The sequence below is a fragment of the Hyperolius riggenbachi genome, chromosome 11 (genome assembly GCF_040937935.1).
Source record: "Hyperolius riggenbachi isolate aHypRig1 chromosome 11, aHypRig1.pri, whole genome shotgun sequence".
Taxonomy (NCBI): Eukaryota; Metazoa; Chordata; class Amphibia; order Anura; family Hyperoliidae; genus Hyperolius; species Hyperolius riggenbachi.
Window position 1 is genome coordinate 201438405 of NC_090656.1, and position 26180 is coordinate 201464584.

Below are 26180 nucleotides of genomic sequence, written 5' to 3' on the forward strand. Positions count from 1 at the left end.
GGGGACCCCATCCAAATTTTTGCAGGGGAACCCAGTGATTTCTAGTTACGCCCCTGACTGCAGCCCACTCGCCCTGTTGTCGGTATGACAGCAGAGCTCCGTGAGCTGGTCAGGAGACAATTTCATTGGTTTCTGACCCTGTGATCACTGTGAGCTAATCTCCTTGGCTCACATAGATCACAGGGTCAGAAACCAATAAAATTATCTCCTGAGTGGTCCCCGGAGTCCTGTTGTCATAGCGACAGCAGAGCAATTGAGCTACAGCAACCAGAGAGTGGGGCGGTCGGTGGGTCTGTGCAGCATGACGTTGATGAGCACCATTTTTTTGTACCAGCATTCTTTAGTCCTTAAGGGGCCAAAAAATGCTGGTACTGAAGTGGCTAAAGAAAAACATCTTTTTGTTACAGATTATATGAATCCTGTAATAAATCTGCAGTGTGTTGACTTCCTGCTTTCATGGAAGCAGGCATAGGGTTAACATCCTGTGTTTACAAATTAGCTGCTCTGCTGAAGCAGCCAGCTGACACAGCTAAGAGATCAAATTACACTTATAATTAGTAACAGATGAGGGGGAAATCAGACAGGCTAAACTCTCTAAATACATACAGGGTGCATTTCTCTTCTTTCCTTCTGTCCTGTGCAAGAGTTCAGATCCACTTTAACCAGTTTCGCCTTTGGATGTTGCTGATACGTCCAAAAGGCTGCTACTTTGCTGCTGCGCGCTGCTGTGCGCTCCCATGCCGCCGCTCATAACCCCCGAGATCAATGAATGGCAATACAGTTCCCATTCATTGATCTAAATCCCCATTAGAAAGAACGATAGCTTCTTTCAGAAGCCACAATCTTTCTAAAGAAAAAAAGTTTCACGTCCTCCCTTCACTTCCTGTAAGCGAGAGTGCTTCATTACAGGACTTAAAAAAAAAACGTTTTGGCTGTGGCCATCTTGTGACCAAATAGTGAAACTACATCTGCATACATTCTTAAAAAACAATAAATACAATTTATTTCATTTAAAATTAACTGTTTACCCCCCCCCCCCACTCCAAAAAATACCCAAATAAATGTTTTAATAAAAAAATAATACAATTTAAAAAAAATTATATACAGTGGAGGAAATAATTATTTGACCCCTCACTGATTTTGTAAGTTTGTCCAATGACAAAGAAATGAAAAGTCTCAGAACAGTATCATTTCAATGGTAGGTTTATTTTAACAGTGGCAAATAGCACATCAAAAGGAAAATCGAAAAAATAACCTTAAATAAAAAATAGCAACTGATTTGCATTTCATTGAGTGAAATAAGTTTTTGAACCCTCTAACAATAAAAGACTTAATACTTAGTGGAAAAACCCTAGTTTGCAAGCACAGAGGTCAAACGTTTCTTGTAATTGATGACCAAGTTTGCACACATTTTAGGAGGAATGTTGGTCCACTCCTCTTTTGCAGATCATCTCTAAATCCCTAAGGTTTCGAGGCTGTCTCTGTGCAACTCTGAGCTTGAGCTCCCTCCATGGGTTTTCTATTGGATTAAGGTCCGGAGACTGACTAGGCCACTCCATGACCCTAATGTGCTTCTTCTTGAGCCACTCCTTTGTTGCCTTTGCTGTATGTTTTGGGTCATTGTCGTCCTGAAACACCCATCCACGACCCATTTTCAGTTTCCTGGCAGAGGGAAGGAGGTTGTCGTTCAGGATTTCACGATACATGGCTCCGTCCATTTTCCCGTTAATGCGATTAAGTTGTCCTGTGCCCTTAGCAGAAAAACGCCCCCAAAGCAAAATGTTTCCACCCCCATGCTTGACGGTGGGGACGGTGTTTTGGGGGTCATAGGCAGCATTTTTCTTCCTCCAAACACAGCGAGTTGAGTTAATGCCAAAGAGCTCTATTTTGGTCTCATCAGACCACAGCACCTTCTCCCAGTCACTCACAGAATCATTCAGGTGTTCATTGGCAAACTTCAGACGGGCCTGCACATGTGCCTTCTTGAGCAGGGGGACCTTGCGAGCCCTGCAGGATTTTAATCCATTGCGGTGTAATGTGTTTCCAATGGTTTTCTTGGTGACTGTGGTCCCTGCTAATTTGAGGTCATTCACTAACTCCTCCCGTGTAGTTCTAGGATGCTTTTTCACCTTACTCAGAACCATTGACACCCCACGAGGTGAGATCTTGCGTGGAGCCCCAGAGCGAGGTCGATTGATGGTCATTTTGTGCTCCTTCCATTTTCGAACAATCGCACCAACAGTTGTCACCTTCTCTCCCAGCTTCTTGCTAATGGTTTTGTAGCCCATTCCAGCCTTGTGCAGGTCTACAATTTTGTCTCTGACATCCTTGGACAGCTCTTTGGTCTTTCCCATGTTGGAGAGTTTGGAGTCTGCTTGATTGATTGATTCTGTGGACAGGTGTCTTTTATACAGGTGACTAGTTAAGACAGGTGTCCTTAATGAGGGTGACTAATTGAGTAGAAGTGTCTAACCACTCTGTGGGAGCCAGAACTCTTAATGGTTGGTAGGGGTTAAAAAATGTATTTCACTCAATGAAATGCAAATCAGTTGCTATCTTTTATTTAAGGTTATTTTTTGATTTTCCTTTTGATGTGCTATCTGCCACTGTTAAAATAAACCTACCATTGAAATGATACTGTTCTGAGACTTTTCATTTCTTTGTCATTGCACAAACTTACAAAATCAGTGAGGGGTCAAATAATTATTTCCTCCACTGTATATATATATATATATATATATATATATATATATATATATATATATATATATATATAGTTACCTAAGGGTCTGAACATTATTAATATGCATGTGAAGAGGGTATATTACTATTATTTTTTAAATTATAAGCTTGTAAATAGTGATGGGCACAAAACTGTAAAAATGCACCTTTATTTCCAAATAAAATATTGGTGCCATACATTGTGATAGGGACATCATTTACATTGTATAATAACCGGGACAAATGGGCAAAATAAATATGTGTGTTTTAATTATGGTAGCATGTATTATTTTAGGCTGGTTTCACAGTGGGACGTTACAGGCGCACGTTAGAGCAGCCTGTAACGCAGCCCACCGCACAGTAATGAAAAATCAATGGGGCTGTTCACAGTGCGGACGTTGCGTTACATTGTAACGCTGCGTCACAAGACAACGTACTGCATGCAGTACTTTGGACGCGGCTGAGCCGCGTTAGACTACTTGCACATGCTCAGTAATGTTGGGGAGGAGCGGAGAGCGGCCAGGCACATGGCTAATTAATATGCACTGCACGTTATGACGTGCAGTGTTTACTTCCTGGAGCAGCCGCTCTGTGCGGCGATTGGCCGGCGGGACCACGTGATGCCGCATGCGCACAAGAGTGCGCATCACGGCATCACTGACGCCAGAGTGAGCTGCACAACGCGGCTCACTCTGACGTCCAGATCTAGCACCACCAGGCGTTCCGTTAGGGGGACGTTATGCGACCTTAACGCCCCCTCTAACGCAACGTCCTGGTGTGAAATTAGCCTTAATGCTATAATGGCTGAAAACTGAGAAATAATATTTTTTTTCCATTTTATTCTTAAAGCGGAATATAACCCTGCATTTCAACTTTGCTCTAAAACATTATTTACAGCATATTATATGCAAAAAGCATTTTTTTTTTACTAGACCAGCATTGGAAGGGTTAAACACAGAGGTTTTAAGTTCCGTGCAGACATTCAGATGGTTACATTCTATTTAGTTAGTGTGTAACTGTTTATCAATAGATACATCTCTTTGGCTGTCCTCCAAGCTCCTTCTCAGTGAGAGAGATGAGTCATAATAAACACATATTTGTAAACAAAAAGTATCTAACTCAAGTTCGGATTCGGTTGCAGAAATCTCTAGGGACTTTAAAGCCCTGTGTAACCCTTCCAATGCTGGTCTAGTAAAAAAAAAAATGCTGGTTGCATATAATATACTGTAAATAATGTTTTAGAGCAAAGTTGAAATGCAGGGTTATATTCCGCTTTAATATTTCCATTAAAATGCATTTACAAAAAATAATTCTTAGCAAAATGTACCACCCAAAAAAAGGCTAATAGGTGGTGGAAAAAACAAGATATAGATACATTCATTGTGATAAGTAGTGATAAAGTTATTGGCGAAAGAATAGGAGGTGAAAATTGCTCAGATGCATAAGGTGAAAAACGACTGAAGGATGAAGTGGTTAAAGCGGTTCTGTGGAGCAATAAACATAAACAGACACTATCAGTCCCCTGTAGCTGTTATGTTCCACACCATCCTCCAATCACTCGTTTCCCGCCACCGGCATTGGGCAATTATTCATCTAACAAGACGAATAATGCGCGCTCCCGCTCTCGTCTCTGGGAGCTTACTGTGCAGGCGCAGTACGAGGTTTTCTTGTACTGCGCCTGCGCAGTAAGCTCCCGGAGACGCAAGCGCAGCCGCGTGACAGGCGTAATTAGACCGGGACCGGCGGCGGGGAACGAATGATCGGAGGAGGACGGCGCAGGACATTACAGCTACAGGGGGCTGATAGAAGTCCCAGGTAAGTGTCTGTTTATGTTTATTGCAGGACTCCACAGAACCCCTTTAACCACCCTGGCGGTTTATTTTTTTGCGGCGCTCGCCTGCGGGTGTTTTTTTTACCTTTTTTATTTATTATTATGTAGCTAGCCTAGTGCTTCCCCCTCCCTGCGGCATCCCTCCCACCCCTCCGATTGCCGGCGATCATACCCAACAGGAAATCCCGCTCTGAACGGCATTTCCTATTAGGGCTTCCCTCGTCGCCATGGCGATGATCAGAATGACGTCATGACGTCAGGGGGAGTCCCGATCCACCCCATAGCGCAGCCTGGCAGTGATTGTCCAGGCTGCGCTGAGGGTCTGGGGGGGCCCTCTTTCGCGCCTTGTAACGGCGGATTGGCGGCGAGTGGCAGCTAAACACACAGCTAACAAATTGCTAGCTGCATGTTTAAAAAAAAAAATTGTAAAAAAAGACTTACCAGGGGCTGAGCAATCCACCGCAGGTAATGGACTAGCTAAGCTCGTCCATACCGCTAAGGTGGTTAAGCAAATGGAATTGCTAGTTGAGACCTTGGTACTAAGTGTACATTTTTGAAGCATATGATTCAATAGATTCTTCTCCCTAGTTCTAAATGCTGTCTGTAAATAAAGACTTGAGGCTACTACAGATGCATAGACCTGGAAGCGTGTGGCCCAATCGGCACTGGCACAAACCTTCTGATCCTTCTGCCTGTCCCAGTGGCAGCGCTTGACACGCTGTAATCTTTTGGTGGTTTCTGGTTACAGTTTCAATTATTCTTTTTCACCAGTGTTTCCAGTGCTCTCAGATTTCCTTCTGCCTCTCTTGAGTCTGTTAAAAACTTTTCCATGACTTAAGGAGGAACTGTAGTGAAAATAGCATAATAAAATTGCTAATTATTAACAATATTCATTTACAGATTATTTAGTTAATGTTTGTCCATTGTAAAATCTCTTCTCTCCCTGATTTACATTCTGAAATGTACAGTATCACTGGTGGTGACATCATTAGTCCTGCCAGGTGATCTGTACGAAATGTTTGTTACTGACAGTTCTATGCACAGAGGCAAATATGGCTTGCTTGGCAGTCGGAAAAAGTCATTATTTCCCAGAATGCAACGAGGTTCACAGACAGCAAACTGTCAGGATCATGAACATGACATCACACTGTGGGAGGGGTTTCATCACAATATCAGCCATACAGACCCCCCAGATGATATATGAGAAAAGGTAAATATTTCTTATGGGAAAGGGGGTATTAGCTGCTGATTGAGGTTGGTTACAGTTCCTCTTTAGGGCTGGTTCAGACGGACGCTTGCGGAGCGTTTACCGCAAGCGTTCGGAACGTCACGGTAAACGCTCCCATTTAAGTGAATGGGAGCGTTTACACTGAGCTTTTGCGCGCTTTTACCCGAACGCGGCGTTCGGGTCCCGATTTTCGTTAGCGTTCGAGCTGCCCCTGGAAGCGACATGTTTCTTCCAGGGAGCGGCCAACCGCGACGGCTAATGTTCCCCTAGGGGAAATAAAAAACGCGACTGCATCGGAACGCGACCGAAGGCTACTGAAAGCCTGACCGGCAGCCGCGGCAACGCCCCCAGACGCGACGCCACACAGACGTCTGTCTGTTCATTTCCTTGCTATGTACTAATGTAATTCGTTTTTGGTCAGCTGCTCCCACTTAACAGCCATGCTTTTGGTGTATATGCAGAGCTTCTGTTTGGGTTCAAGGTGCGTTTGTAGTTCCTGGGGGGGCTCAGCGCATCTCTGATGGAGGCCATTTGGAGGCGGCCTGGTGTTGCGCTGATCCACCTTGTGCACAATTTTCAATTTTCGATTTTATTTGATTAGCCGCACCCAGGCTATGCATATACATAGGTTAGGATTTAGTTAGTGTTAGGCCCCTCCCATGGAGGATTGACTTCTTCGCAGTGGGAGGGACGAGTACTTAATAGGTTGCATGCAAGCTGTTAATGGAAACTAACATCCTCCTCTAGTGGTAGACAGGTCATGTGTATGCTCGGTGTGTATTCGACCCCACAAGTGGGGCTTGCACTCTTTTGCAGGTAGGCACTAGTCTGTTTTTAAGTAGCGCTGTTCATTTCCTTGCTATGTACTAATGTAATTCGTTTTTGGTCAGCTGCTCCCACTTAACAGCCATGCTTTTGGTGTATATGCAGAGCTTCTGTTTGGGTTCAAGGTGCGTTTGTAGTTCCTGGGGGGGCTCAGCGCATCTCTGATGGAGGCCATTTGGAGGCGGCCTGGTGTTGCGCTGATCCACCTTGTGCACGTCTGTCTGAACCAGCCCTTAATAGGCAAGATGACTAAAAATATATATCTTGAAAATGATCTGTGAAAGGAGAAATAGGTTTCTGAGGAACTACTGTCAGGTTGCTTGGTGCAAAACTTTTTATAATAAAAAAGTACAAAATAAACAGGACTGTCTTTCAAAACAACAATTTCCCTACCTAAGTAAAAGGTCAAAAGTAATGTATTAAATGCAAGTAACATCCTACTAATATTATAAATGGGAAAGTTTGGATGTTTGTTACTCGATCACACAAAAATGGCTGAACGGATTTGAATGAAATTTGGCACATACATAGTACATTACCTGGAATAAAGTATAGGATACTTTTTATCCCGATAACAAAAAGTGGGCAGAGACAAATACAAATTTAACTGGGAAAATGTAAACTGCAGCCATTCTTACACTGTTAATGGTAGGGTTCTCATATTTTGCACAATTGGTCGCTGGGTGACTAGGATTAATATTCAGAAAAGTGGGTGGAGCCTATAAAAGCCAATCAAAATACACCTATTGATTTTCAAGGGGAATATTTACATTGCTGCCATTCTTGCACTGTTAATGGCACAAGCCTCAAACCTGGTACAGTTAATCATTGGGTCAGAGGTGGTCCTAGAGTACGCGGGGCCTGGGGCGAGTGTCATATGCGGGGCCTAGAGACATCAGTTGTGGATACACACACACACACACACGCTGTGGAAGCACACACTCTGTATAGGTTAGATACTGTAGGTAGGTGCCTCCAGTATAGGTTAGATAGGTAGGTGCCCCGCAGTATAGATTAGATAGGTAGGTGCCCTGCAGTATAGATTAGATAGGTAGGTGCCCTGCAGTGTAGATTAGATAGGTGCCTGCAGTATAGGTTAGATAGGTAGGTGTCCTGCAGTATAGATTAGATAGGTAGGTGCCCTGCAGTATAGATTAGATAGGTAGGTGCCCTGCAGTATAGATTAGATAGGTGCCTGCAGTATAGGTTAGATAGGTAGGTGTCCTGCAGTATAGATTAGATAGGTAGGTAGGTGCCCTGCAGTATAGATTAGACAGGTAGGTGCCCTGCAGTATAGATTAGATAGGTAGGTGCCCTGCAGTACAGATTAGATAGGTGCCTGCAGTATAAATTAGATAGATAGGTGCCAGCCTGCAGTATAGATGAGATAGGTAGGTGCCTGCAGTATAGATTAGATAGGTAGATAGGTGCCCTGCAGTATAGATTAGATATGTGCCTGCAGTATAGTTTAGATAGGTAGGTGTCTTGCAGTATAGATTAGATAGGTAGGTAGGTGCCCTGCAGTATAGATTAGACAGGTAGGTGCCCTGCAGTACAGATTACATAGGTGCCTGCAGTATAAATTAGATAGATAGGTGCCAGCCTGCAGTATAGATTAGATAGGTGCTTGCAGTATAGATTAGATAGGTAGGCGCCTGCAGTATAGATTTGATAGGTAGGTAGGTGCCCTGCAGTATAGATTAGACAGGTAGGTGCCCTGCAGTACAGATTACATAGGTGCCTGCAGTATAAATTAGATAGATAGGTGCCAGCCTGCAGTATTTATTAGATAGGTGCCTGCAGTATAGATTAGATAGGTAGGTGCCCTGCAGTATAGATCAGATAAGTAGGTGCCTGCAGTATAGATTGGATAGGTGCCTGCAGTATAGATTAGATAGGTAGGTGCCAGCCTGCAGTATAGATTAGATAGGAAGGTGGCTGCAAGATAGATTAGATAGGTAGGTGCCAGCCTGCAGTATACAATAGATAGGTGCCTGCAGTATAGATTAGATAGGTGCCTGCAGTATAAATTAGATAGATAGGTGCCAGCCTGCAGTATAGATTAGATAGGTGCCTGCAGTATAGATTAGATAGGTGCCTGCAGTATAGATTAGATAGGTGCCCGCAGTATAGATTAGATAGGTGCCTGCAGTATAGATTAGATAGGTGCCTGCAGTATAAATTAGATAGATAGGTGCCAGCCTGCAGTATAAATTAGATAGGTGCCTGCAGTATAGATTAGATAGGAAGGTGCCTGCAGTAAAGATTAGATAGGTGCCTGCAGTATAGATTAGATAGGTGCCTGCAGTATAGATTAGATAGGTAGGTGCCCCGCAGTACAGGTTAGATATGAAGGTGGCTGCAGTGGTGGGGAGAGCGGGCATAGTAGTTAAAACTCACCTGTCTTCCTCCGATCCTCACAGCTACCATCTATTTCCTCTCCCAGCATCTGTGTATTGGTAACAACTCTCCCTGTGGTGACATGCAGTCACATCATCATAGGGGGCGCTGTTCCCAATACACAGATGCTGGGAGAGGAAATAGATGGTAGCTGTGAGGATCGGAGGAAGACAGGTGAGTTTTAACTACTATGCCCGCTCTCCCCACCACTGCATAGGGTGCGGGGCCTCTTCAGGCGCGGGGCCTGGGGCGATTGCCACACTTGCCACCCCCAAAGGCCGGCTCTGCATTGGGTGACTAGGGATCAAATTGTGAAAGGGGGTGGAGCCACAAACAGCCAATTAGATTTGGTACGGTTCTCAAACGTTGCACAGTTGAACACTGGGTGACTGGGATTAATATTCAGAAAGTGGGTGGAGCCTACAAAAAAAAAATCAAAATTCACCTATTGATTTTTATTTCATTGCTGCCATTCTTGCACTGTTAATGGCGCAAGCCTCAAACCTGGTACAGTTGGTCTTTGGGTGACTGGAGTTTACATTAATAAAAGGGGGTGGAGACCAAACAGCCAATCTGATTTGTTTCATTTTAAAGCAAGTTATTGATACCAAAGACCGCAAAGCTCACAAATTTGGTCATTGAGTAATTGTGTGTTGGGGTTAGGAAAAGTGGGCGCAGCCAACACCAGCCAAATACATAAGCAGGCAATGCCGGGGCATCAGTGGGCGGAGACAAATACAAATTTCACTGATAAACTGTAAACTGCATCCATTTTTACACTGTTAATGGTACGGCTGTCAAACTTTGCATAATTGGTCGCTGGGTGACTAGAATTATTATTCAGAAAAGTGGGTGGAGCCTAAAAAAGCCAATCAAAATTCACCTATTGATTTTTGAGGGGAATATGTAATTGCTGCCATTCTTGCACTGTTAATGGCACAAGCCTCAAACCTGGTACAGTTGGTCACTGGGGTTCAAATTCAGAAAAAGGGGTGGAGCCACAAACAGTTAATCAGATTTGTTTCATTTCAATGCAAATTATTGATGCCAAAGACCGCAAAGCTCACAAATTTGGTCATTGAGTAATTGTGTGTTAGGGTTAGAAAAAGTGGGCGGAGACAACACCAGCCAAATACATACCCGAGCAATGTCGGGACATCAGTGGGTGGAGAAAAATACAAATTTCATTGGGAAAATGTAAACTGCAGCCATTCTTACACTGTTAATGGCAGGGTTCTCAAACTTTGCACAGATGGTCACTGGGTGACTGGGATTAATATTCAGAAAAGTGAGTGGAGCCTACAGAAGCCAATCAAAATCCACCTATTGATTTTCAAATGTATACAAAGTGTATTATACAGGCTGCCTCCTGCCCTGGTGGTCCCAGTGTCCGAGGGACCACCAGGGCAGGCTGCAGCCACCCTAATTTGCACCAAACACACTGATCCTGCCCCCCCTTCCCTCTGATCGCCCACAGCACCCCTCAGACCCCCCCCCCCTGCCCACCCCCCGGACCACTGTTTGCACCCAATCACTCCCTAATCACCAATCAATCACTCCCTGTCACTATCTGTCAACACTATGTTTTTATTTTACGTCCTAACTGCCCCCTGGGGGCTCCTGATCACCCCCCCCCCCCACAGATTCTCCCCAGACCCCCCCCCCCCCTGTGTACTGTATGCATCTATCCCCCCTGTAATAAACCAATGATCACCTGTCAATCACCCATCAATCACCCCCTGTCACTGCCACCCATCAATCAGCCCCTAACCTGCCCCTTGTGGGCATTCTGATCACCCACCCACACCATCAGATCGCCCGCAAACCCGCCGTCAGATCACCTCCCAAGTGCATTGTTTACATCTGTTCTCTCCTCTAAACACCCACTAATTACCCATCAATCACCCCCTATCACCACCTGTCACTGTTACCCATCAGATTAGACCCTAATCTGCCCCTTGCGGACACCCAATCAACCGCCCACACGCTCAGATTTCCCTCAGACCCCCCCTTATAAATTTGCCAGTGCATTATTTACATCTGTTCTTCCCTGTAATAACCCACTGATCACCTGTCAATCACCCATCAATCACCCCCTGTCACTGCCACCCATCAATCAGCCCCTAACCTGCCCCTTGCGGGCAATCTGATCACCCACTCACACCATCAGATCGCCCGCAAACCCGCCGTCAGATCACCTCCAAAGTGCATTGTTTACATCTGTTCTCTCCTCTAAACACACGCTAATTACCCATCAATCACCCCCTGTAACAACCTGTCACTGCTACCCATCAGATCAGACCCCTATCTGCCCCTAGGGCACACAATCACCCGCCTACACCCTCAGAACGCCCTCAGACTCCAGCCCTGATCACCTTGCCAGTGCATTGCTTGCATCTTTTCCCCCCTCTAATCACACCTTGAGACACTCATCAATCACCTCCTGTCACCACCTGTCACCCCCTAGCACACCTACTTATCAGATCAGGCCCTAATTTGCCCCGTTTGGGCTCATGATCACTCGGCCAAACCCTCAGATCCCCCTCAGACCCCCTTCCGATCACCTCCCCAGTGCATTGATTGCATCTATTTTCCCCTCTAAACACCCCCTGAGACACCCATCAATCACCTTCTGTCACCCCCTAGCACTCCTATCCATCAGATCAGACCCAATACAACCTGTCATCTAAGAGGCCACCCTGCTTATGACCGGTTCCACAAAATTCGTCCCCTTATAGACCACCTGTCATCAAAATTTGCAGATGCTTATACCACTGAACAGTCATTTTGAAGCATTTGGTTTCCAGACTACTCCTCACGGTTTTGGGCCCCTAAAATGCCAGGGCAGTATAGGAACCCCACAATTGACCCCATTTTAGAAAAAAAAGACACCCCAAGGTATTCCGTTAGGTGTATGACGAGTTCATAGAAGATTTTATTTTTTGTCAAAAGTTAGCGGAAATTGATTTTTATTGTTTTTTTTCACACATTGTCATTTTTCACTAACTTGTGACAAAACATAAAATCTTCTATGAACTCACCATACACCTAACGGAATACCTTGGGGTGTCTTCTTTCTAAAATTCAGTCACTTGTGGGGTTCCTATACTGCCCTGGCATTTTAGGGGCCCTAAACTGTGAGTAGTCTAGAAACCAAATGCCTCAAAATGACCCGTGAATAGGACGTTGGGCCCCTTAGCGCACCTAGGCTGCAAAAAAGTGTCACACGTGGTATCGCCCGTACTCAGGAGAAGTAGTATAATGTGTTTTGGGGTGTATTTTTACACATACCTATGCTGGGTGGGAGAAATATCTCTCCCACCTAGCATGGGTATGTGTAAAAATACACCCCAAAACACATTATACTACTTCTCCTGAGTATGGCGATACCACATGTGTGACACTTTTTTGCAGTCTAGGTGCGCTGAGGGGCCCAACATCCTATGAGTACGGCGGTACCACATGTGTGGCACTTTTTTGCACCCTAACTGGGCTAAGGGGCCTAAAGTCCAATGAGTACCTTTAGGATTTCACAGGTCATTTTGAGAAATTTGGTTTCAAGACTACTCCTCACGGTTTAGGGCCCCTAAAATGCCAGGGCAGTATAGGAACCACACAAGTGACCCCATTTTAGAAAGAAGACACCCCAAGGTATTCCGTTAGGGGTATGGTGAGTTCATAGAAGATTTTATTGTTTATCACAAATTAGCGGAAATTGATTTTTATTGTTTTTCAATTTCCGCTAACTGACAAAAAAAAAATCCATGAACTCACCATACTCCTAACAGAATACCTTGTGGTGTTGTATTTCTAAAATGGGGTCACTTGTGGGGTTCCTAAACTGCCCTGGCATTTTAGGGGCCCTAAACCGTGAGGCGTAGTCTTGAAACCAAATGTCTCAAAACGACCTGTGAAATCCTAAAGGTACTCATTGGACTTTGGGCCCCTTAGCGCAGTTAGGGTGCAAAAAAGTGCCACACATGTGGTATCGCTGTACTCAGGAGAAGTAGTATAATGTGTTTTAGGGGGTATTTTTACACATACCCATGCTGGGTGGGAGAAATCTCTCTGTAAATGAACAATTGTGTGTAAAAAAAAATCAAAAAATTGTCATTTACAGAGATATTTCTCCCACCCAGCATGGGTATGTGTAAAAATACACCCCAAAACCCATTATACTACTTCTCCTGAGTACGGCAATACCACATGTGTGGCACTTTTTTGCAGCCTAACTGCGCTAAGTGGCCCAAAGTCCAATGAGCACCTTTAGGCTTTACAGGGGTGCTTACAATTTAGCACCCCCCAAAATGCCAGGACAGTAAACACACCCCACAAGTGACCCCATTTTGGAAAGTAGACACTTCAAGGTATTCAAAGAGGGGCATGGTAAGTCCGTGGCAGATTTCATTTTTTTTTTGTCACAAGTTAGCAGAAATGGAAACTTTTTTTTTTTTGTCTCAAAGTGTCATTTTCCGCTAACTTGGGACAAAAAATAAAATCTTCTATGAACTCACAATGCCTCTCAGTGAATACTTTGGGATGTCTTCTTTCCAAAATGGGGTCATTTGGGGGTATTTATACTGTCCTGGAATTTTAGCACCTCATGAAACATGACAGGTGGTGAGAAAAGTCGGAGATGCTTCAAAATGGGAAAATTCACTTTTTGCACCATAGTTTGTAAACGCTATAACTTTTACCCAAACCAATAAATATACACTGAATGTTTTTGTTTTTTTATTAAAGACATGTAGCACAATAAATTTGGACAAAAATGTATACAGAGATTTTACTTTATTTGACAAATTTTATCACAGAAAGTTAAAAAAAAATAATTTTTTTGACAAAATTCATGTCTTTTTTGATGAATATAATAAAAAGTAAAACTTGCAGCAGCAATCAAATAGCACCAAAAGAAAGCTGTATTAGTGACAAGAAAAGGAGGGAAAATTCATTTAGATAGTAGGTTGTATAAAAGAGCAATAAACCGTGAAAGCTGCAGTGGTCTGAATGAAAAAAAAGGCTCTGGTCCTTAAGGGGTAGAAAGACTGTGGTCCTCAAGTGGTTAAGTAATTGAGTAATTGTGTGTTAGGGTTAGGAAAAGTGGGCAGAGCCAACACTGGCCAAATACATACCTGGGCAATGCCGGGCAATCAGCTAGTAAAGGAAAAAAACTGATATGAAAACCGAAAGAATATTTGAGCTGAATGTATCTTAGCTCAAATCACCACATGGCAGAATTAAAGGGTACTTTTAGGGCTTGTTTCCACTGTAGCGGTGCGGAATCGCCTGGATTCCACCGCAGAAGAAATCGCATGCGGCTGCGTTTCCGCATGCGGATTTAGCCGCGATTTCGCATGGCAAGGAGCCAGGCGATTTTAACCATGTCACTGCCAGAGTAAAGCTCCATAGCAAAGCATGCGAAATCGCACGCGAAATCGCGGGGAAATCCGCATGACAAAGCCGCATGTGATTTCCCTATTAAATACATTAGCGTCGATTCGCATGCATTCCACTCGCAGGCGAATTCGTTGACTCTTTTGTGCGTTTTTTTACCGCTGAAAAAAATGCACCTCAACAACGCTATGCCCCTGTATCTGCTCTGAGCCCCCCCCCCCATGCTTCCAGAGTCCCCTCTGTGTTACCTCTGCTCCCTCCCCTGTGCCACCTCTGCTCCCCACTGTGTCACCTCTGTCCCCCTGTGCCCTCAGTGTTCCTCTCTGTGTCACCCCTGCCTCCTCGTGTATGTCCCCCTCTGCCCCCCCCCCTCATGTCACCTCTGTCCCCCAGTACCCTCAGTGTCCCCTCTGTGTCAACCCTGCGCCCTCCCCTGTGCCACCTCTGCTCCCCACTGTGTCACCTCTGTCCCCGTGCCCTCAGTGTCCCCTCTGTAAACCCTGCCCCCGTGTATGCCCCCCTCTGCCACCCAGTGCCCTCAGTGTCCCCTCTGTGCCACCTCTGCTCCCCACTGTGTCACCTCTGTCCCCCGTGCCCTCAGTGTTCCCCTCTGTGTCACCCCAGCCCCCCGTCTATGTCCTCCTCTGCCCCTGGTGTCACCTCTGTCCCCAGTGCCCTCAGTGTCCCCTCTGTCTCAACCCTGCCCCTCAACTTTGTCACCTCTTTCCCCCTGTGCCCCCAGTGTACTGCAGCAAATTGACATTTTACCAATTTAAAAAAAAAAATTCTTAAAATTTTTTTTCTCAGAAACTAAAAGGTCTTTTTGAAAAACAAAAAGTTTTTGACTTGTTTCCACAGAATCCAATTTCACATATTCCAGGTTGTTTGTATCGGCGGATCTTTTGGAAGTAGGATACTAGATGTAAACTTGTGTGTGGAGGAACTTATTGAATGGCATGCAAGCAGGGCATAGACGTTATACACTATGGCCTCGATTCACTAAAGGGTGCTAACCTAGTTAGCACGCCTAAAAGCTTTGGACGTGCAAACTAGGGTGCTAAGTAGTTTGCACGACTAAAGCTGTTTGCGCGCAAAGTTTAGCGCTGCGTGCGAAACGTTGCACCGTTCGCGTGTTAAAGAGAACCCGAGGTGGGTTTGAAGAATATTATCTGCATACAGAGGCTGGATCTGCCTATACAGCCCAGCCTCTGTTGCTATCCCAAACCCCCCTAAGGTCCCCCTGCACTCTGCAATCCCTCATAAATCACAGCCACGCTGCTGACAAACAGCTTGTCAGAGCTGGCTGTGTTTATCTCTATAGTGTCAATCTGCTGCTCTCCCCGCCTCCTGCAGAACTCCAGTCCCCGCCTGCATCCCTTCCCTCCCTGCTGATTGGAGGGAAGGGACAGGGGCAGGGACCGGAGCTATGCAGGAGGCGGGGGAGCAGCTGAGACTGACACTACAGATGTAAATACAGCCTCACAGCATGACTGTGATTTATGAGGCATTTCAGAGTGCAGGGGGACCTTAGTGGGGTTTGGGATAGCAACAGAGGCTGGGCTGTATAGGCAGATCCAGCCTCTGTATGCAGATAACATTCTTTAAACACACCTCGGGTTCTCTTTAAATAGCTTATCAGGCTATTTAGCACGCGGTCGGTGCAACGTTCCGCACACGCCGCGCTAAAGTTTGCACGCACAAACTTTTGCGCGCAGATTAGCACGTGCAAAGTGCCTTTGCACGTGATAAGAGGCTTTTCACTGGTGTGCTAACATTTAGCACCCTTTAGTGAATCAAGCCCCATGTATCAGTTGTTCACAAGACCATCTGATTAATTTCCCAAGTGCCTCTGGGATGTAAACCAGGGAGGCAATGGAATCCTATGGTAAAGCTAAGGTAGTGGGGGGCTAAATTTAAAGCTCTCCATGTAGGCATTCTTCAGCCTGGTTACATTCTTTGGGGGCTGTCCAACTGTTATTTGCAATATATACAGGACGACACTATTGCCATACTTCATTCTTACAGGCCATGCTTCACATCAATACAATAATACAATATACAATAACATTTCTATAGCGCTTTTCTCCCGTAGGACTCAAAGCGCTTAGGCTCTCTCAGATTCAGTAATTGGTAGTGGGATGAAGTATTCACACAACAAAAGTTATATTTCTGCAAATTTCTGCAAAAAGTTAAATTTCTGCGGCCTCTCTCTGAAGCGGGTTGAGCCCGTGTGATGCATTAAGGCGGTTGGCGGTGTACAGCGGCGTCCTCCTCTCTCACTATTGTAAGTCTGGAACTTCACTCTCATCTCTAATCTGCACGGTTTTGCACCTTTATACATGCAAATATTCCTAGTGATTGCTGCTATTTATCACACTTCTGGGACGCACGTTGTTTTAGATCCCAGCTAATCTTTTGTATATGTGGGTACTTTACTCCTTGCACTTCCACTATTTGCACAAATTTTACATGGTCCTAATATTTATATTTATATATTAATTTTGTCAAGTAGAGGGTTTTGTCTTGACTTACTGTTTGAACAATACATATCTTAATCAGAATTTGGGTGTGAGGTCCCATTATTATGGATTATCATTATTTTTATGATTATTGTTATTTATGTACACAGCTGCTATCACCTTTTGCTGAATTTTAATACTGTTTTTATTTGTTTTGCTCTACATCAAATAAAGATTTTGTAATTTGAAAATTATTTGGATTGGTTTGGTGCTGTATTTTGGGTACTTTTTCTCTGGTGCTTATGGTTGTTTTGTTACCCAATTAGCACATACCTTCCTTATTACCTTAATTAATATTATTAGGATGGTGCTTGTCCCCATGTTTGCTTAAAATATTTCTGCAAATGCCAAACTGAACAGGTGGGTTTTCAGTTTGGATTTAAACACGTCCAGGGATGGAGCTGTCCTGATCTGTTGAGGTAAGGAGTTCCAAAACATAGGGGCAGCATGACAGAAGGCTCTAGGACCAAAAGTTTCCAAGTGGACTCTGGGTATGACTAGATTATTAGAACTTGTGGATCTGAGAATGCGGGGATTGCTATGCAGCTGCAACATATCTTTCATGTATCCAGGGCCCAGATTATTCAGGGATTTAAATGTCAGTAGGCCGATCTTGAATAGGACCCTCCATTCTATAGGTAACCAGTGAAGGGAGTGCAGGACTGGCGTTATGTGGCAGTGACGGGGTTGGTTGGTTAGCAGTCTGGCAGCAGAATTCTGTATCAGCTGTAGGCGGTATAAGACCTTTTTTGGAAGGCCAGTGTAGAGAGGATTGCAGTAGTCCAGTCGGGAGGTAATGAAGGCATGAACTAAAGTTGGTAGATCTTCTGGGGGGATGAGGTGCTTGATTTTTGCGATGTTCTTAAGGTGAAAATAGAATGATTTCACCACAGCAGAGATGTGAGTTCTGAAGTTTAAATCCCCATCAATTAGAACTCCCAGGCTACGCACATGATCAGAGCTGCGTAGATCCATGCCTCCTATTCCCAGTGGTGAAGACTGCAAGTTAAGTTGATTTGTTGTCCTGCGCTGCCCTCCGATCAGAAGGACTTCAGTTTTGTCTGCATTCAGTTTTAGTCAGTTGTCATTCATGCATTGCTGTAATTCACATAAGCAGACGTGAGTATCCAGAGTATCAGGGTCCAAGCTGGAGTCAGTCAGTTCATCAAAGTTCTCCTCCTGCCTATCAGCCATCTCCTCCTGGATGTCCGCTAGGTTCCTGAAACTAAATCTAGACAAAACGGAATTTATGATCTTCCCACCACGGCCATGCACGAACCTCCCAGATGTGCATGTCACTGTTAACCACACTACCATTCGCCCTACCTCTCAAGCCCGTTGTCTGGGTGTCACCCTGGACTCCGCACTCTCCTTTACTTCCCACATCCAAAACCTCACAAAGTCCTGCAACTTCCACCTTCGTAACATCTGTAAGATTCGCTCTTTCCTGACCTCTACCACCACCAAATTCCTCATCCATGCCCTCATAATTTCCCGCCTTGACTACTGCAATGCCCTGCTTTCTGGTCTCCCTATGACCCGAACAGCCCCACTGCAGTCCATCATGAATTATCCACTGCTCCCATCGCTCCACCACGGCAGATCCCCTCCTAGAATCCCTCCACTGGCTTCATATCCAGTCCAGAATCAGATTCAAGATACTGTGTCTGACCTACAAATCTGTCCACAAAACCTGTCCAACCTACATTTCCGATCTTACTCAGAGGTACACACCTAGCCGCTCTTCCAATGAACTTCGCCTAACCGCCCCCCGCATCACCCAGTCCCATGCACGCCTCCAGGACTTCTCAAGAGCTGCTCCAACACTATGGAACTCCCTACCTCCACCCATTAGGGCAGCCCCCTCTTTCAACATCTTCAAGAAAGCCCTCAAAACTCACCTTTTCGCTCTGGCCTACTACCCCTCACAAGTGCTCTAAACCTACAGCTGAACTCTGGTCCCCTACCATTCGTGTCCTTACCTCTTCCTCTAGAGTGTAAGCCTTTGGGCAGCGTCCTCTTCCTTTTGTGTCCTACCTGATCATGCACCTCCATTACTGTGAACCCATGCTATGCATCTGAGTGAACCTAACTTGCCTAATCTCCATGCTCCATCCAGTGACTGACTAAGCATTACCTTGTACTCATACTGTGCTGTGTGATCTGGTTTTCTTGTATTCCTGTATTGTCATATTGCTGTATGTCACCCCTAAATATTGTCTGTAACCTAAATTAATGTTCAGCGCTGCGTAATATGTTGCCGCTTTATAAATACAATAAATAAATAAAAAGAAATAAAGCTAAGGTTATCTCGGATATGTTGAGGTGTTAGCCCTTTTAAGCGGCGATATTTTATTTGATTCTTGAACTGGTGTTTGACAGCTGGTATTGAGAGGGAGAAGTGGATAGTGTGATGGTCTGACCAGGCAACAGGATTAATTTCCACATTGGCTATTGACAGCCCAGTATGGAATATAAGGTCCAGAGTGTGACCTTTCCTGTGAGTAGCAGAGCTGATTGATTGGAAGAAGCCCAGTTCATATAAGGCACGAGGTAGCTCTATTCCAAATTGTGAAGAGGAGTCATCCACCCATGTATTGAAATCTCCAAAAACAATCCATTTGGGGTGTTCCAGTGTTAGGTTGCATAGGAGATCTACAAGTTCCTTAAGGAAGTCCGAGTCCTTTTCTGGTGGGCGGTAGATAAGCAATATGTTAATGTTTTTCTCAGCTGAAAGTTGCATCCCCAAGCATTCAAATGAGTTGGTAGGTCCTACAGTAAGCGGTCTGATTTTCAAAGCTGATCTAAAGCAAAGTGCAACCCCTCCTCCCCTGCGTTCTTTCCTGTTGCTGTATATCACGGAATTGTTTGTTGGCACGGCGGCCTCCAGGGTGGGGCCAACTGGTTCAGAAAGCCAGGTTTCAGTCAGGCAGGCCAGATCAGAAGACTCTATTAGATCATGTATGATTGCTGTTTTGTTGTTTAGCGATCTGACGTCACAGAGGACAGCCTTAATGGGGTTACCCTGGGAGATAGGGTCTGAGATTGAGGACTCCAGGATAGAACAGTCTCCTGATGTGTGTCTGTCATCTCTGCTGGATTGTGCTGGAGCTATTAGGGTTGTTGCCTGGGTGTACTCTGTAGATTTTGTCACAGAGTTATTTTGGTTCTGCAGTGAAGAACGTCCTTTTCCACGTCCTCTCTCCTCATCAACCTGGACACAACCAATTCAACTGAGACTACACCTTAAGTTTGTTGGACAGTGGCCCCTCCCCTTCCTTCTCTACCCCGGGATTTCAGTGTTAGCCATAGGTGCCGTTTTCCCTAGATATGCCGCTGATACATTGTGCAGTAAACAGCCATCTACTTTCTACTTTTTTCAGTTCACAAAATATATATTGCTCTGTGCAGGCTGGACTACATCTGATTTATTTGCTGGCTGAGATAACTGGAGAACACAAGTGATCCTGCAGACCTGATTTTATTAGAATTGTGTCCCGTTAGCAAGCATCTGCAACCCTCAGATGGGTCATATCAGACTATAGCACTGATTGCTTACAGTTAAAGAGGCACCGTGGAAACATAGTAGTAGTAAATTATTCAGGACACCCACTTTTTAGGTTAATTATTCTGGTTTTACCATCAGAAACAATTCTCCTCCCCGAGCATTCTGGGAGACTAGGTATTATATCTACTGGCTTCGGACTACCGATTAAATAAACATTACGCAGAGACACACCTGGCACCACTAAGCATGTTGCGCTCCTCCCTTTCATTTGCCAATAACTTTATCACTACTAAACACAACAAAATGATCTATGTCTTGTTTTGTCACCAATTAGGCTTTCTTTGGAGGGTACATTTTGCTAAGAATTATTTTATTCTACATGCAGTTAATTTAATAAGAAGAAAAAAAATGGAAAAAATTCATTATTTCTCAGTATTCAGCCATTATAGTTTTAAAATAAAACATGTTACTGTGGATAAAACCAACACATTTTATTTGCCCATTTGTCCCGGTTATTAAAACTGTAAAATATTTTCCTAGTACAATGTATGGCGACAATATTTTATTTAGAAATAAAGGTGTATTTTTCACTCATTTTACAAGCTCATATTTTCAAAAATAACACTATACCTTCATGCCATACATATTTAAAAAATAGTTCAGCCCCTATGGTAACTATTTATGTTTTTTTATGACTTTTTTTAATATATGCAAATGTTTTCTTTTGGTAACTATGGGAGAGTGGTAGAGGTAAGGGGTTCATTTTAATGCAAAATGTATGTATTTTTATTTAATTTATGTATGGGGGTGTAATTTTTCTATTTGGCCACTAGATGTCCCCCCATGTGTATTTCGCTTGTGTACTGAACAGTACACAGAGTAAGTAATGCGTGTATGTGTTACTTTCACTTTTGTCAATGACCGCAGGCATCTCACTGATGCCAGCTATAGTTTACACACGCACTTAGATTGGTTCCCATTCACTGATCTCCGTACTTATGAGAACGTGCGAGCGGGGAATGCACACAGCAGCGATGCAGCGGTAGACGATCATCTACGTCCCTGAGACTTCAGATGAAGTCCTGCAGGGCCTAGACATATTAGATATACTTCATGCTGTGCAGTTAGTACTTTAATTAGCCTCAGCTACAGTATATCTACGTCCTCTGTGACTTCATCTATGCCACGAGGACAGAGATATACGTCGTGTAGCTGTGGCACAGCTGTGTACGGTTGGGCTTTGCTCCTGTGCACACCTCCAGCACTATCTGCTGCAGCACTAATTGGTTAAAGGGAATATATGTTCCCTGAGCCAATAAGATTGATTTTTACTATTAAAAATGCTTTTATTTTCTCAGTTCATAGTGAAGAATACACACTGTAGCATTATTTCAGAATCAAATATCCTCACCAATTTCTTTTCCTCCTTTTCTATAAAAATGCATAGAAAACAAAATTGTTCTAGGTAAAAATGCCATACAGTGAAAGTCTAGTTTGTCTTCAAATAAATGATATATATTTCATGTGGGTATCATAATAAGGGATAACGTTATTTCTTATTAAATAGGGCCATAGCTAAAATGCCAAATCTGCTCAGGCCCATAAGAGGGAAACAAGGTCTGGATGCGAAATGGTTAGGTGGATGTTGTGTGATTGCTGTTGTGTTCATGAGCCTACAGCTGCAGAATGCATTTAACTACTGTAGTGAACATAATAGTATATATTCACTGTTTTTTGGCCACTTTTTTTTATCTTCGTGGCAATTCAATGAAGCTTTATTTGTCCACTTTAGAGTCCATACAGTATCTTTTTTCTGGATTTCAAAAAAAAAAACTAGTTTGCCAGCAACAAAAATAGTGGTGCCCCTGGAATACAAGATATAAAAAGTAAAGAGCAGAAAGACCATTATAAAATTTCGACTCTTAATCAAAAGCCCCTCCCCCCATAATGATACCCCACATGACAAGCTCAGATGTCCCGGCTCAGCTGCGACTCGTCCACAGAAGCATATTTTTGATGACGCTGCCAGCCAACCACGGGTTAAAGATCGGTGGCTGAAGGCTGGCGCATGCAGGCGGTAAGCAGATTTTTGCAGCTCCACCACCACCAGTCTAATTTAAAATTCATAAATGCTAATCCTCCATAATTTACGGTTTAAAACGCAGCCTCACTCACAGGGCCCGTGGCTACGGCTCTGTCAGTGTAATTACGCCGCCGAGCTGAAATTGGACTACTAACTGAGATTTTATACAGGGGAGGAAATCCTCCTGGCTCGCAGCTCACCCAATTATTCCAAATAAGCAAACAGATTAGTGAGCAATTTTCCAGTTAAGTCTGGTGCCGGCTGCCAAAATGGCGTGTTAAATATTCAGAAGTAAATAGATTAGAGATGAAATATTCTCTTTTTTCAAGCTTAATTTAATGTGTATACAGAAACTTTTTTTTTTGCGTTGCCTCTTTATTCCATCTTAGTTGAAGTGTGACTGTGTCGGGCTTAACGCACAGGCGATTGGCCGCGTCGGCTTTGCTCTGCGCCAGGGGTTGTGCCGCGGGTTAAAGCAAACCGCAAATAGGGCAGACGCTGAACATGTCACAGCTTCACAGCGGTACAGAAATTGGAGATAATTAGCGTACAATTAAAGGTAAAACTTTTTTTAATTGTTTCTTTTTATATAGATGGTAGCAGGATGGGGTGATTGGACCGCTTACACATCTTTAGTGTTGTCTGTGTCCTTATATGGGGAAACGTTCAAGTCAGTTTCATTTCCTGTGTAGACAGGAAGTGATGTAAGTAATAGAAATTAACGCCTTTCATCAGAACAGAGTATAAACCTCCCATTTATCACAATGACAACTACCAAAGGCGGGGTTTTTTCTTTGTTCCTTTGTAAATATTGGCTCAGCTTTCCTGTTGTGTCTTTAGAAAAAGAATTAACGGGTTAAAATTCTCAAATAGCGATAGAGACAGCAGTAAAAATTCAGTCAGAGGTTAATTTCATAGCTGTGGTCATATCTGTGTGTAAAACATTTTGCTTGTTAAGAAGATGATCTCACATTGTCCTTAAACTGCATAATTACACATTGCATCCAAGTGAGCATGTAAACGAGAAGGCTATGAAGGATGCCATTTTTATTTCCCTTCAAACAATTTAAATCGACGGGCTGTCCTGCTGATCCTCTGCCTCAAACATTTTGAGCCACAGACCCAGAACAAGAATGCACATTCCCAGTGGCGGCTCCAGCTTCAGATTTTTGGGGGGGCTCAAAGGGGGCACAAGGGCTGGCAGGCCGGGCTTGGCAGGGGGGGGTGTTAATTTGTGCCACGCGTAGCGCTGCGAATAATTGGGCGTGGTCATGACGTCATGTAGGCGGGGCTAACTGTAATGTAGTTGTACCAGCTAACGTAGTTACATTAAAAAAATGAAGTAAAAGCACACGACAGATAGCCTTTCACCAGTAAATGCACATAAGAGTCAGCTTTTCACCAGTAAATGCACGTAATGACAGACAGCATTTCCCCAGTAAATGCACATAAGAGACAACTTTTCACCAGTAAATGCACATAATGACAGACAGCGTTTCCCCAGTAAATGCACATAAGAGACAACTTTTCACCAGTAAATGCACATAATGACAGACAGCGTTTCCCCAGTAAATGCACATAAGAGACAACTTTTCACCAGTTAATGCATGTAATGACAGACAGCATTTCCCCAGTAAATGCACATAAGAGACAACTTTTCACCAGTTAATGCACATAATGACAGACAGCATTTCCCCAGTAAATGCACATGAGAGACAACTTTTCACCAGTAAATGCACATAATGACAGACAGCCAGTGTCCCCAGCATAGGTAGCCAGGTGTATAACTGTCCCCAGTATATGTAGTCAGGCTGGTGGTGGTGGGCTGGGGGCCCCAGGGCACCTCAATCCTGACTGGTGGTGGGCTGGAGGCCTCAGGCCTGCGTGGCTGGTGGTGGTGGTCTAGGGGCCCCAGAGCAGCTCAGGCTTGGCTGGTGGTGGTGGGCTGGGGGCCCCAGGGCAGCTCAGGCCTGGCTGGTGGTGGTGGGCTGGGGGCCCCAGGGCAGCTCAGGCCTGGCTGGTGGTGGTGGGCTGGGGGCCCCAGGGCAGCTCAGGCCTGGCTGGTGGTGGTGGGCTGGGGGCCCCAGGGCAGCTCAGGCCTGGCTGGTGGTGGTGGGCTGGGGGCCCCAAGGCAGCTCAGGCCGGGCTGGTGGTGGTGGGCTGGGGGCCCTAGGGCAGTTCAGGCCTGGCTAGTGGCGGTGGGCTTGGGGCCCCAGGGCAGCTCAGGCCTGGCTGGTGCGGTGGTAGGCTGGGGGCCCCAGGGCAGCTCAGGCCTGAATGGTGGTTAGGTAGGGGCCCTAGGGCAGCTCAGGCCAGGCTGGTGGTGGTAGGCTGGGGGTCCCCCAGGGCAGCTCAGGCCTGGTTGGTGGTGGTGGGCTGGGGGCCCCAGGCAGCTCAGGCCTGGATGGTGGTGGTGGTGGGGTAGGGGCCCTAGGGCAGCTCAGGCCTGGTTGGTGGTGGTGGGCTGGGGGCCCCCCAGGGCAGCTCAGGCCTGGATGGTGGTGGTGGTGGGGTAGGGGCCCTAGGGCAGCTCAGGCCTGGCTTGTGGTGGTGGGCTGGGGGTCCCCCAGGGCAGCTCAGGCAGACCTGGTGGATGGTGGTGCCGGGCTGGGCTCAGCTCAGGGGGCACCTCAGGCCTGGGTGGTGCAAAAAAAAAATTGGGCAGTTGGCTGGCTGGACACCCACCTTGAGCAGCTGAGCTGGCTTGAGTCTTCCTCGGAGTTCCTCCTGCTGCTGCTAAGCTCTGGCTCGGCTCCAGTCCGACTCCCAAGTGGCTCGGACATTTCCTGTCCTGTGCTGGGTGGGTGTGAGCGCTGGCTCTGGCTGGCAGCCAGTCCAGCTAAGTGATGCAGACTGTCTTCGGCCATCGGCGGCAAGTTGCTGAAGCTGTCTGGGTGGGCGGGCCAGGCGAGGTGAGCGCACTGCGCATCACGTAACGCCGAACGTCGTCACGTGACCAGCTTTATACAGCACCAACGCGTACCCTTGTGGGCTGCTCTGCGTGGCTGCCAGCCAGCATGTGACCCGGGTCGAGGGCGGTGACTGATCGCTGGTGGTCATACTGACAGTCAGCGCCAGGCCCTCCTCCCAGGCTCCAGTCCAGACAGTCCTCCTCCTCCTTGTGCGAAGCAACTTGCCACGGTGAGGGGGGGCTTTAGCAGGGGCTGATGAGTTGCCAGCTGGGGCTGAAGCCTGGGTAAGCCCCAGTGTGGCGCCGCCACTGCACATACCATATTCCATTTCCATACTCTGACCAACTTCTCCTAATACCTTATGTAAGCCTGTCCTCGTCCAATGCCTAACACTAGCCTACACCCTCTCACAGTACCATACACTAGCCTCCCCAATGCCTAACACTAGCCTACACCCTTACAGTGCCATATACTATCCTTCCCATACCCAATGCCTAACACTAGCCTACACACTCACAGTGACACACACTAGCCTCCCCAATGCCTAACACTAGCCTACACCCTTACAGTGCCATACACTATCCTTCCCATACCCAATGCCTAACACTAGCCTATGCACTCACAGTGACACACACTAGCCTCCCCAATGCCTAACACTAGCCTACACCCTTACAGTGCCATACACTGACCTTCCCATACCCAATGCCTAACACTAGCCTACACACTCACAGTGACACACACTAGCCTACCCCTACCCAA

The 26180-nt window shown here is 45.4% G+C and overlaps 1 long non-coding RNA gene across 6 annotated transcripts in view; it reads right to left on the reverse strand.

The window, feature by feature from the left end:
* The window catches only part of LOC137538533 (uncharacterized), an 834068-nt gene that overhangs the window by 424071 nt on the left and 383817 nt on the right, over nt 1-26180 (reverse strand). The window contains exon 5 of one of the 6 annotated variants that reach the window (XR_011024821.1): nt 5229-5397. The exons of the other annotated variants lie outside the window; for them this stretch is intronic. This is a non-coding gene — a long non-coding RNA (uncharacterized lncRNA). The remainder of the gene's footprint in view (nt 1-5228; nt 5398-26180) is intronic. 6 annotated transcript variants of the gene reach the window in all.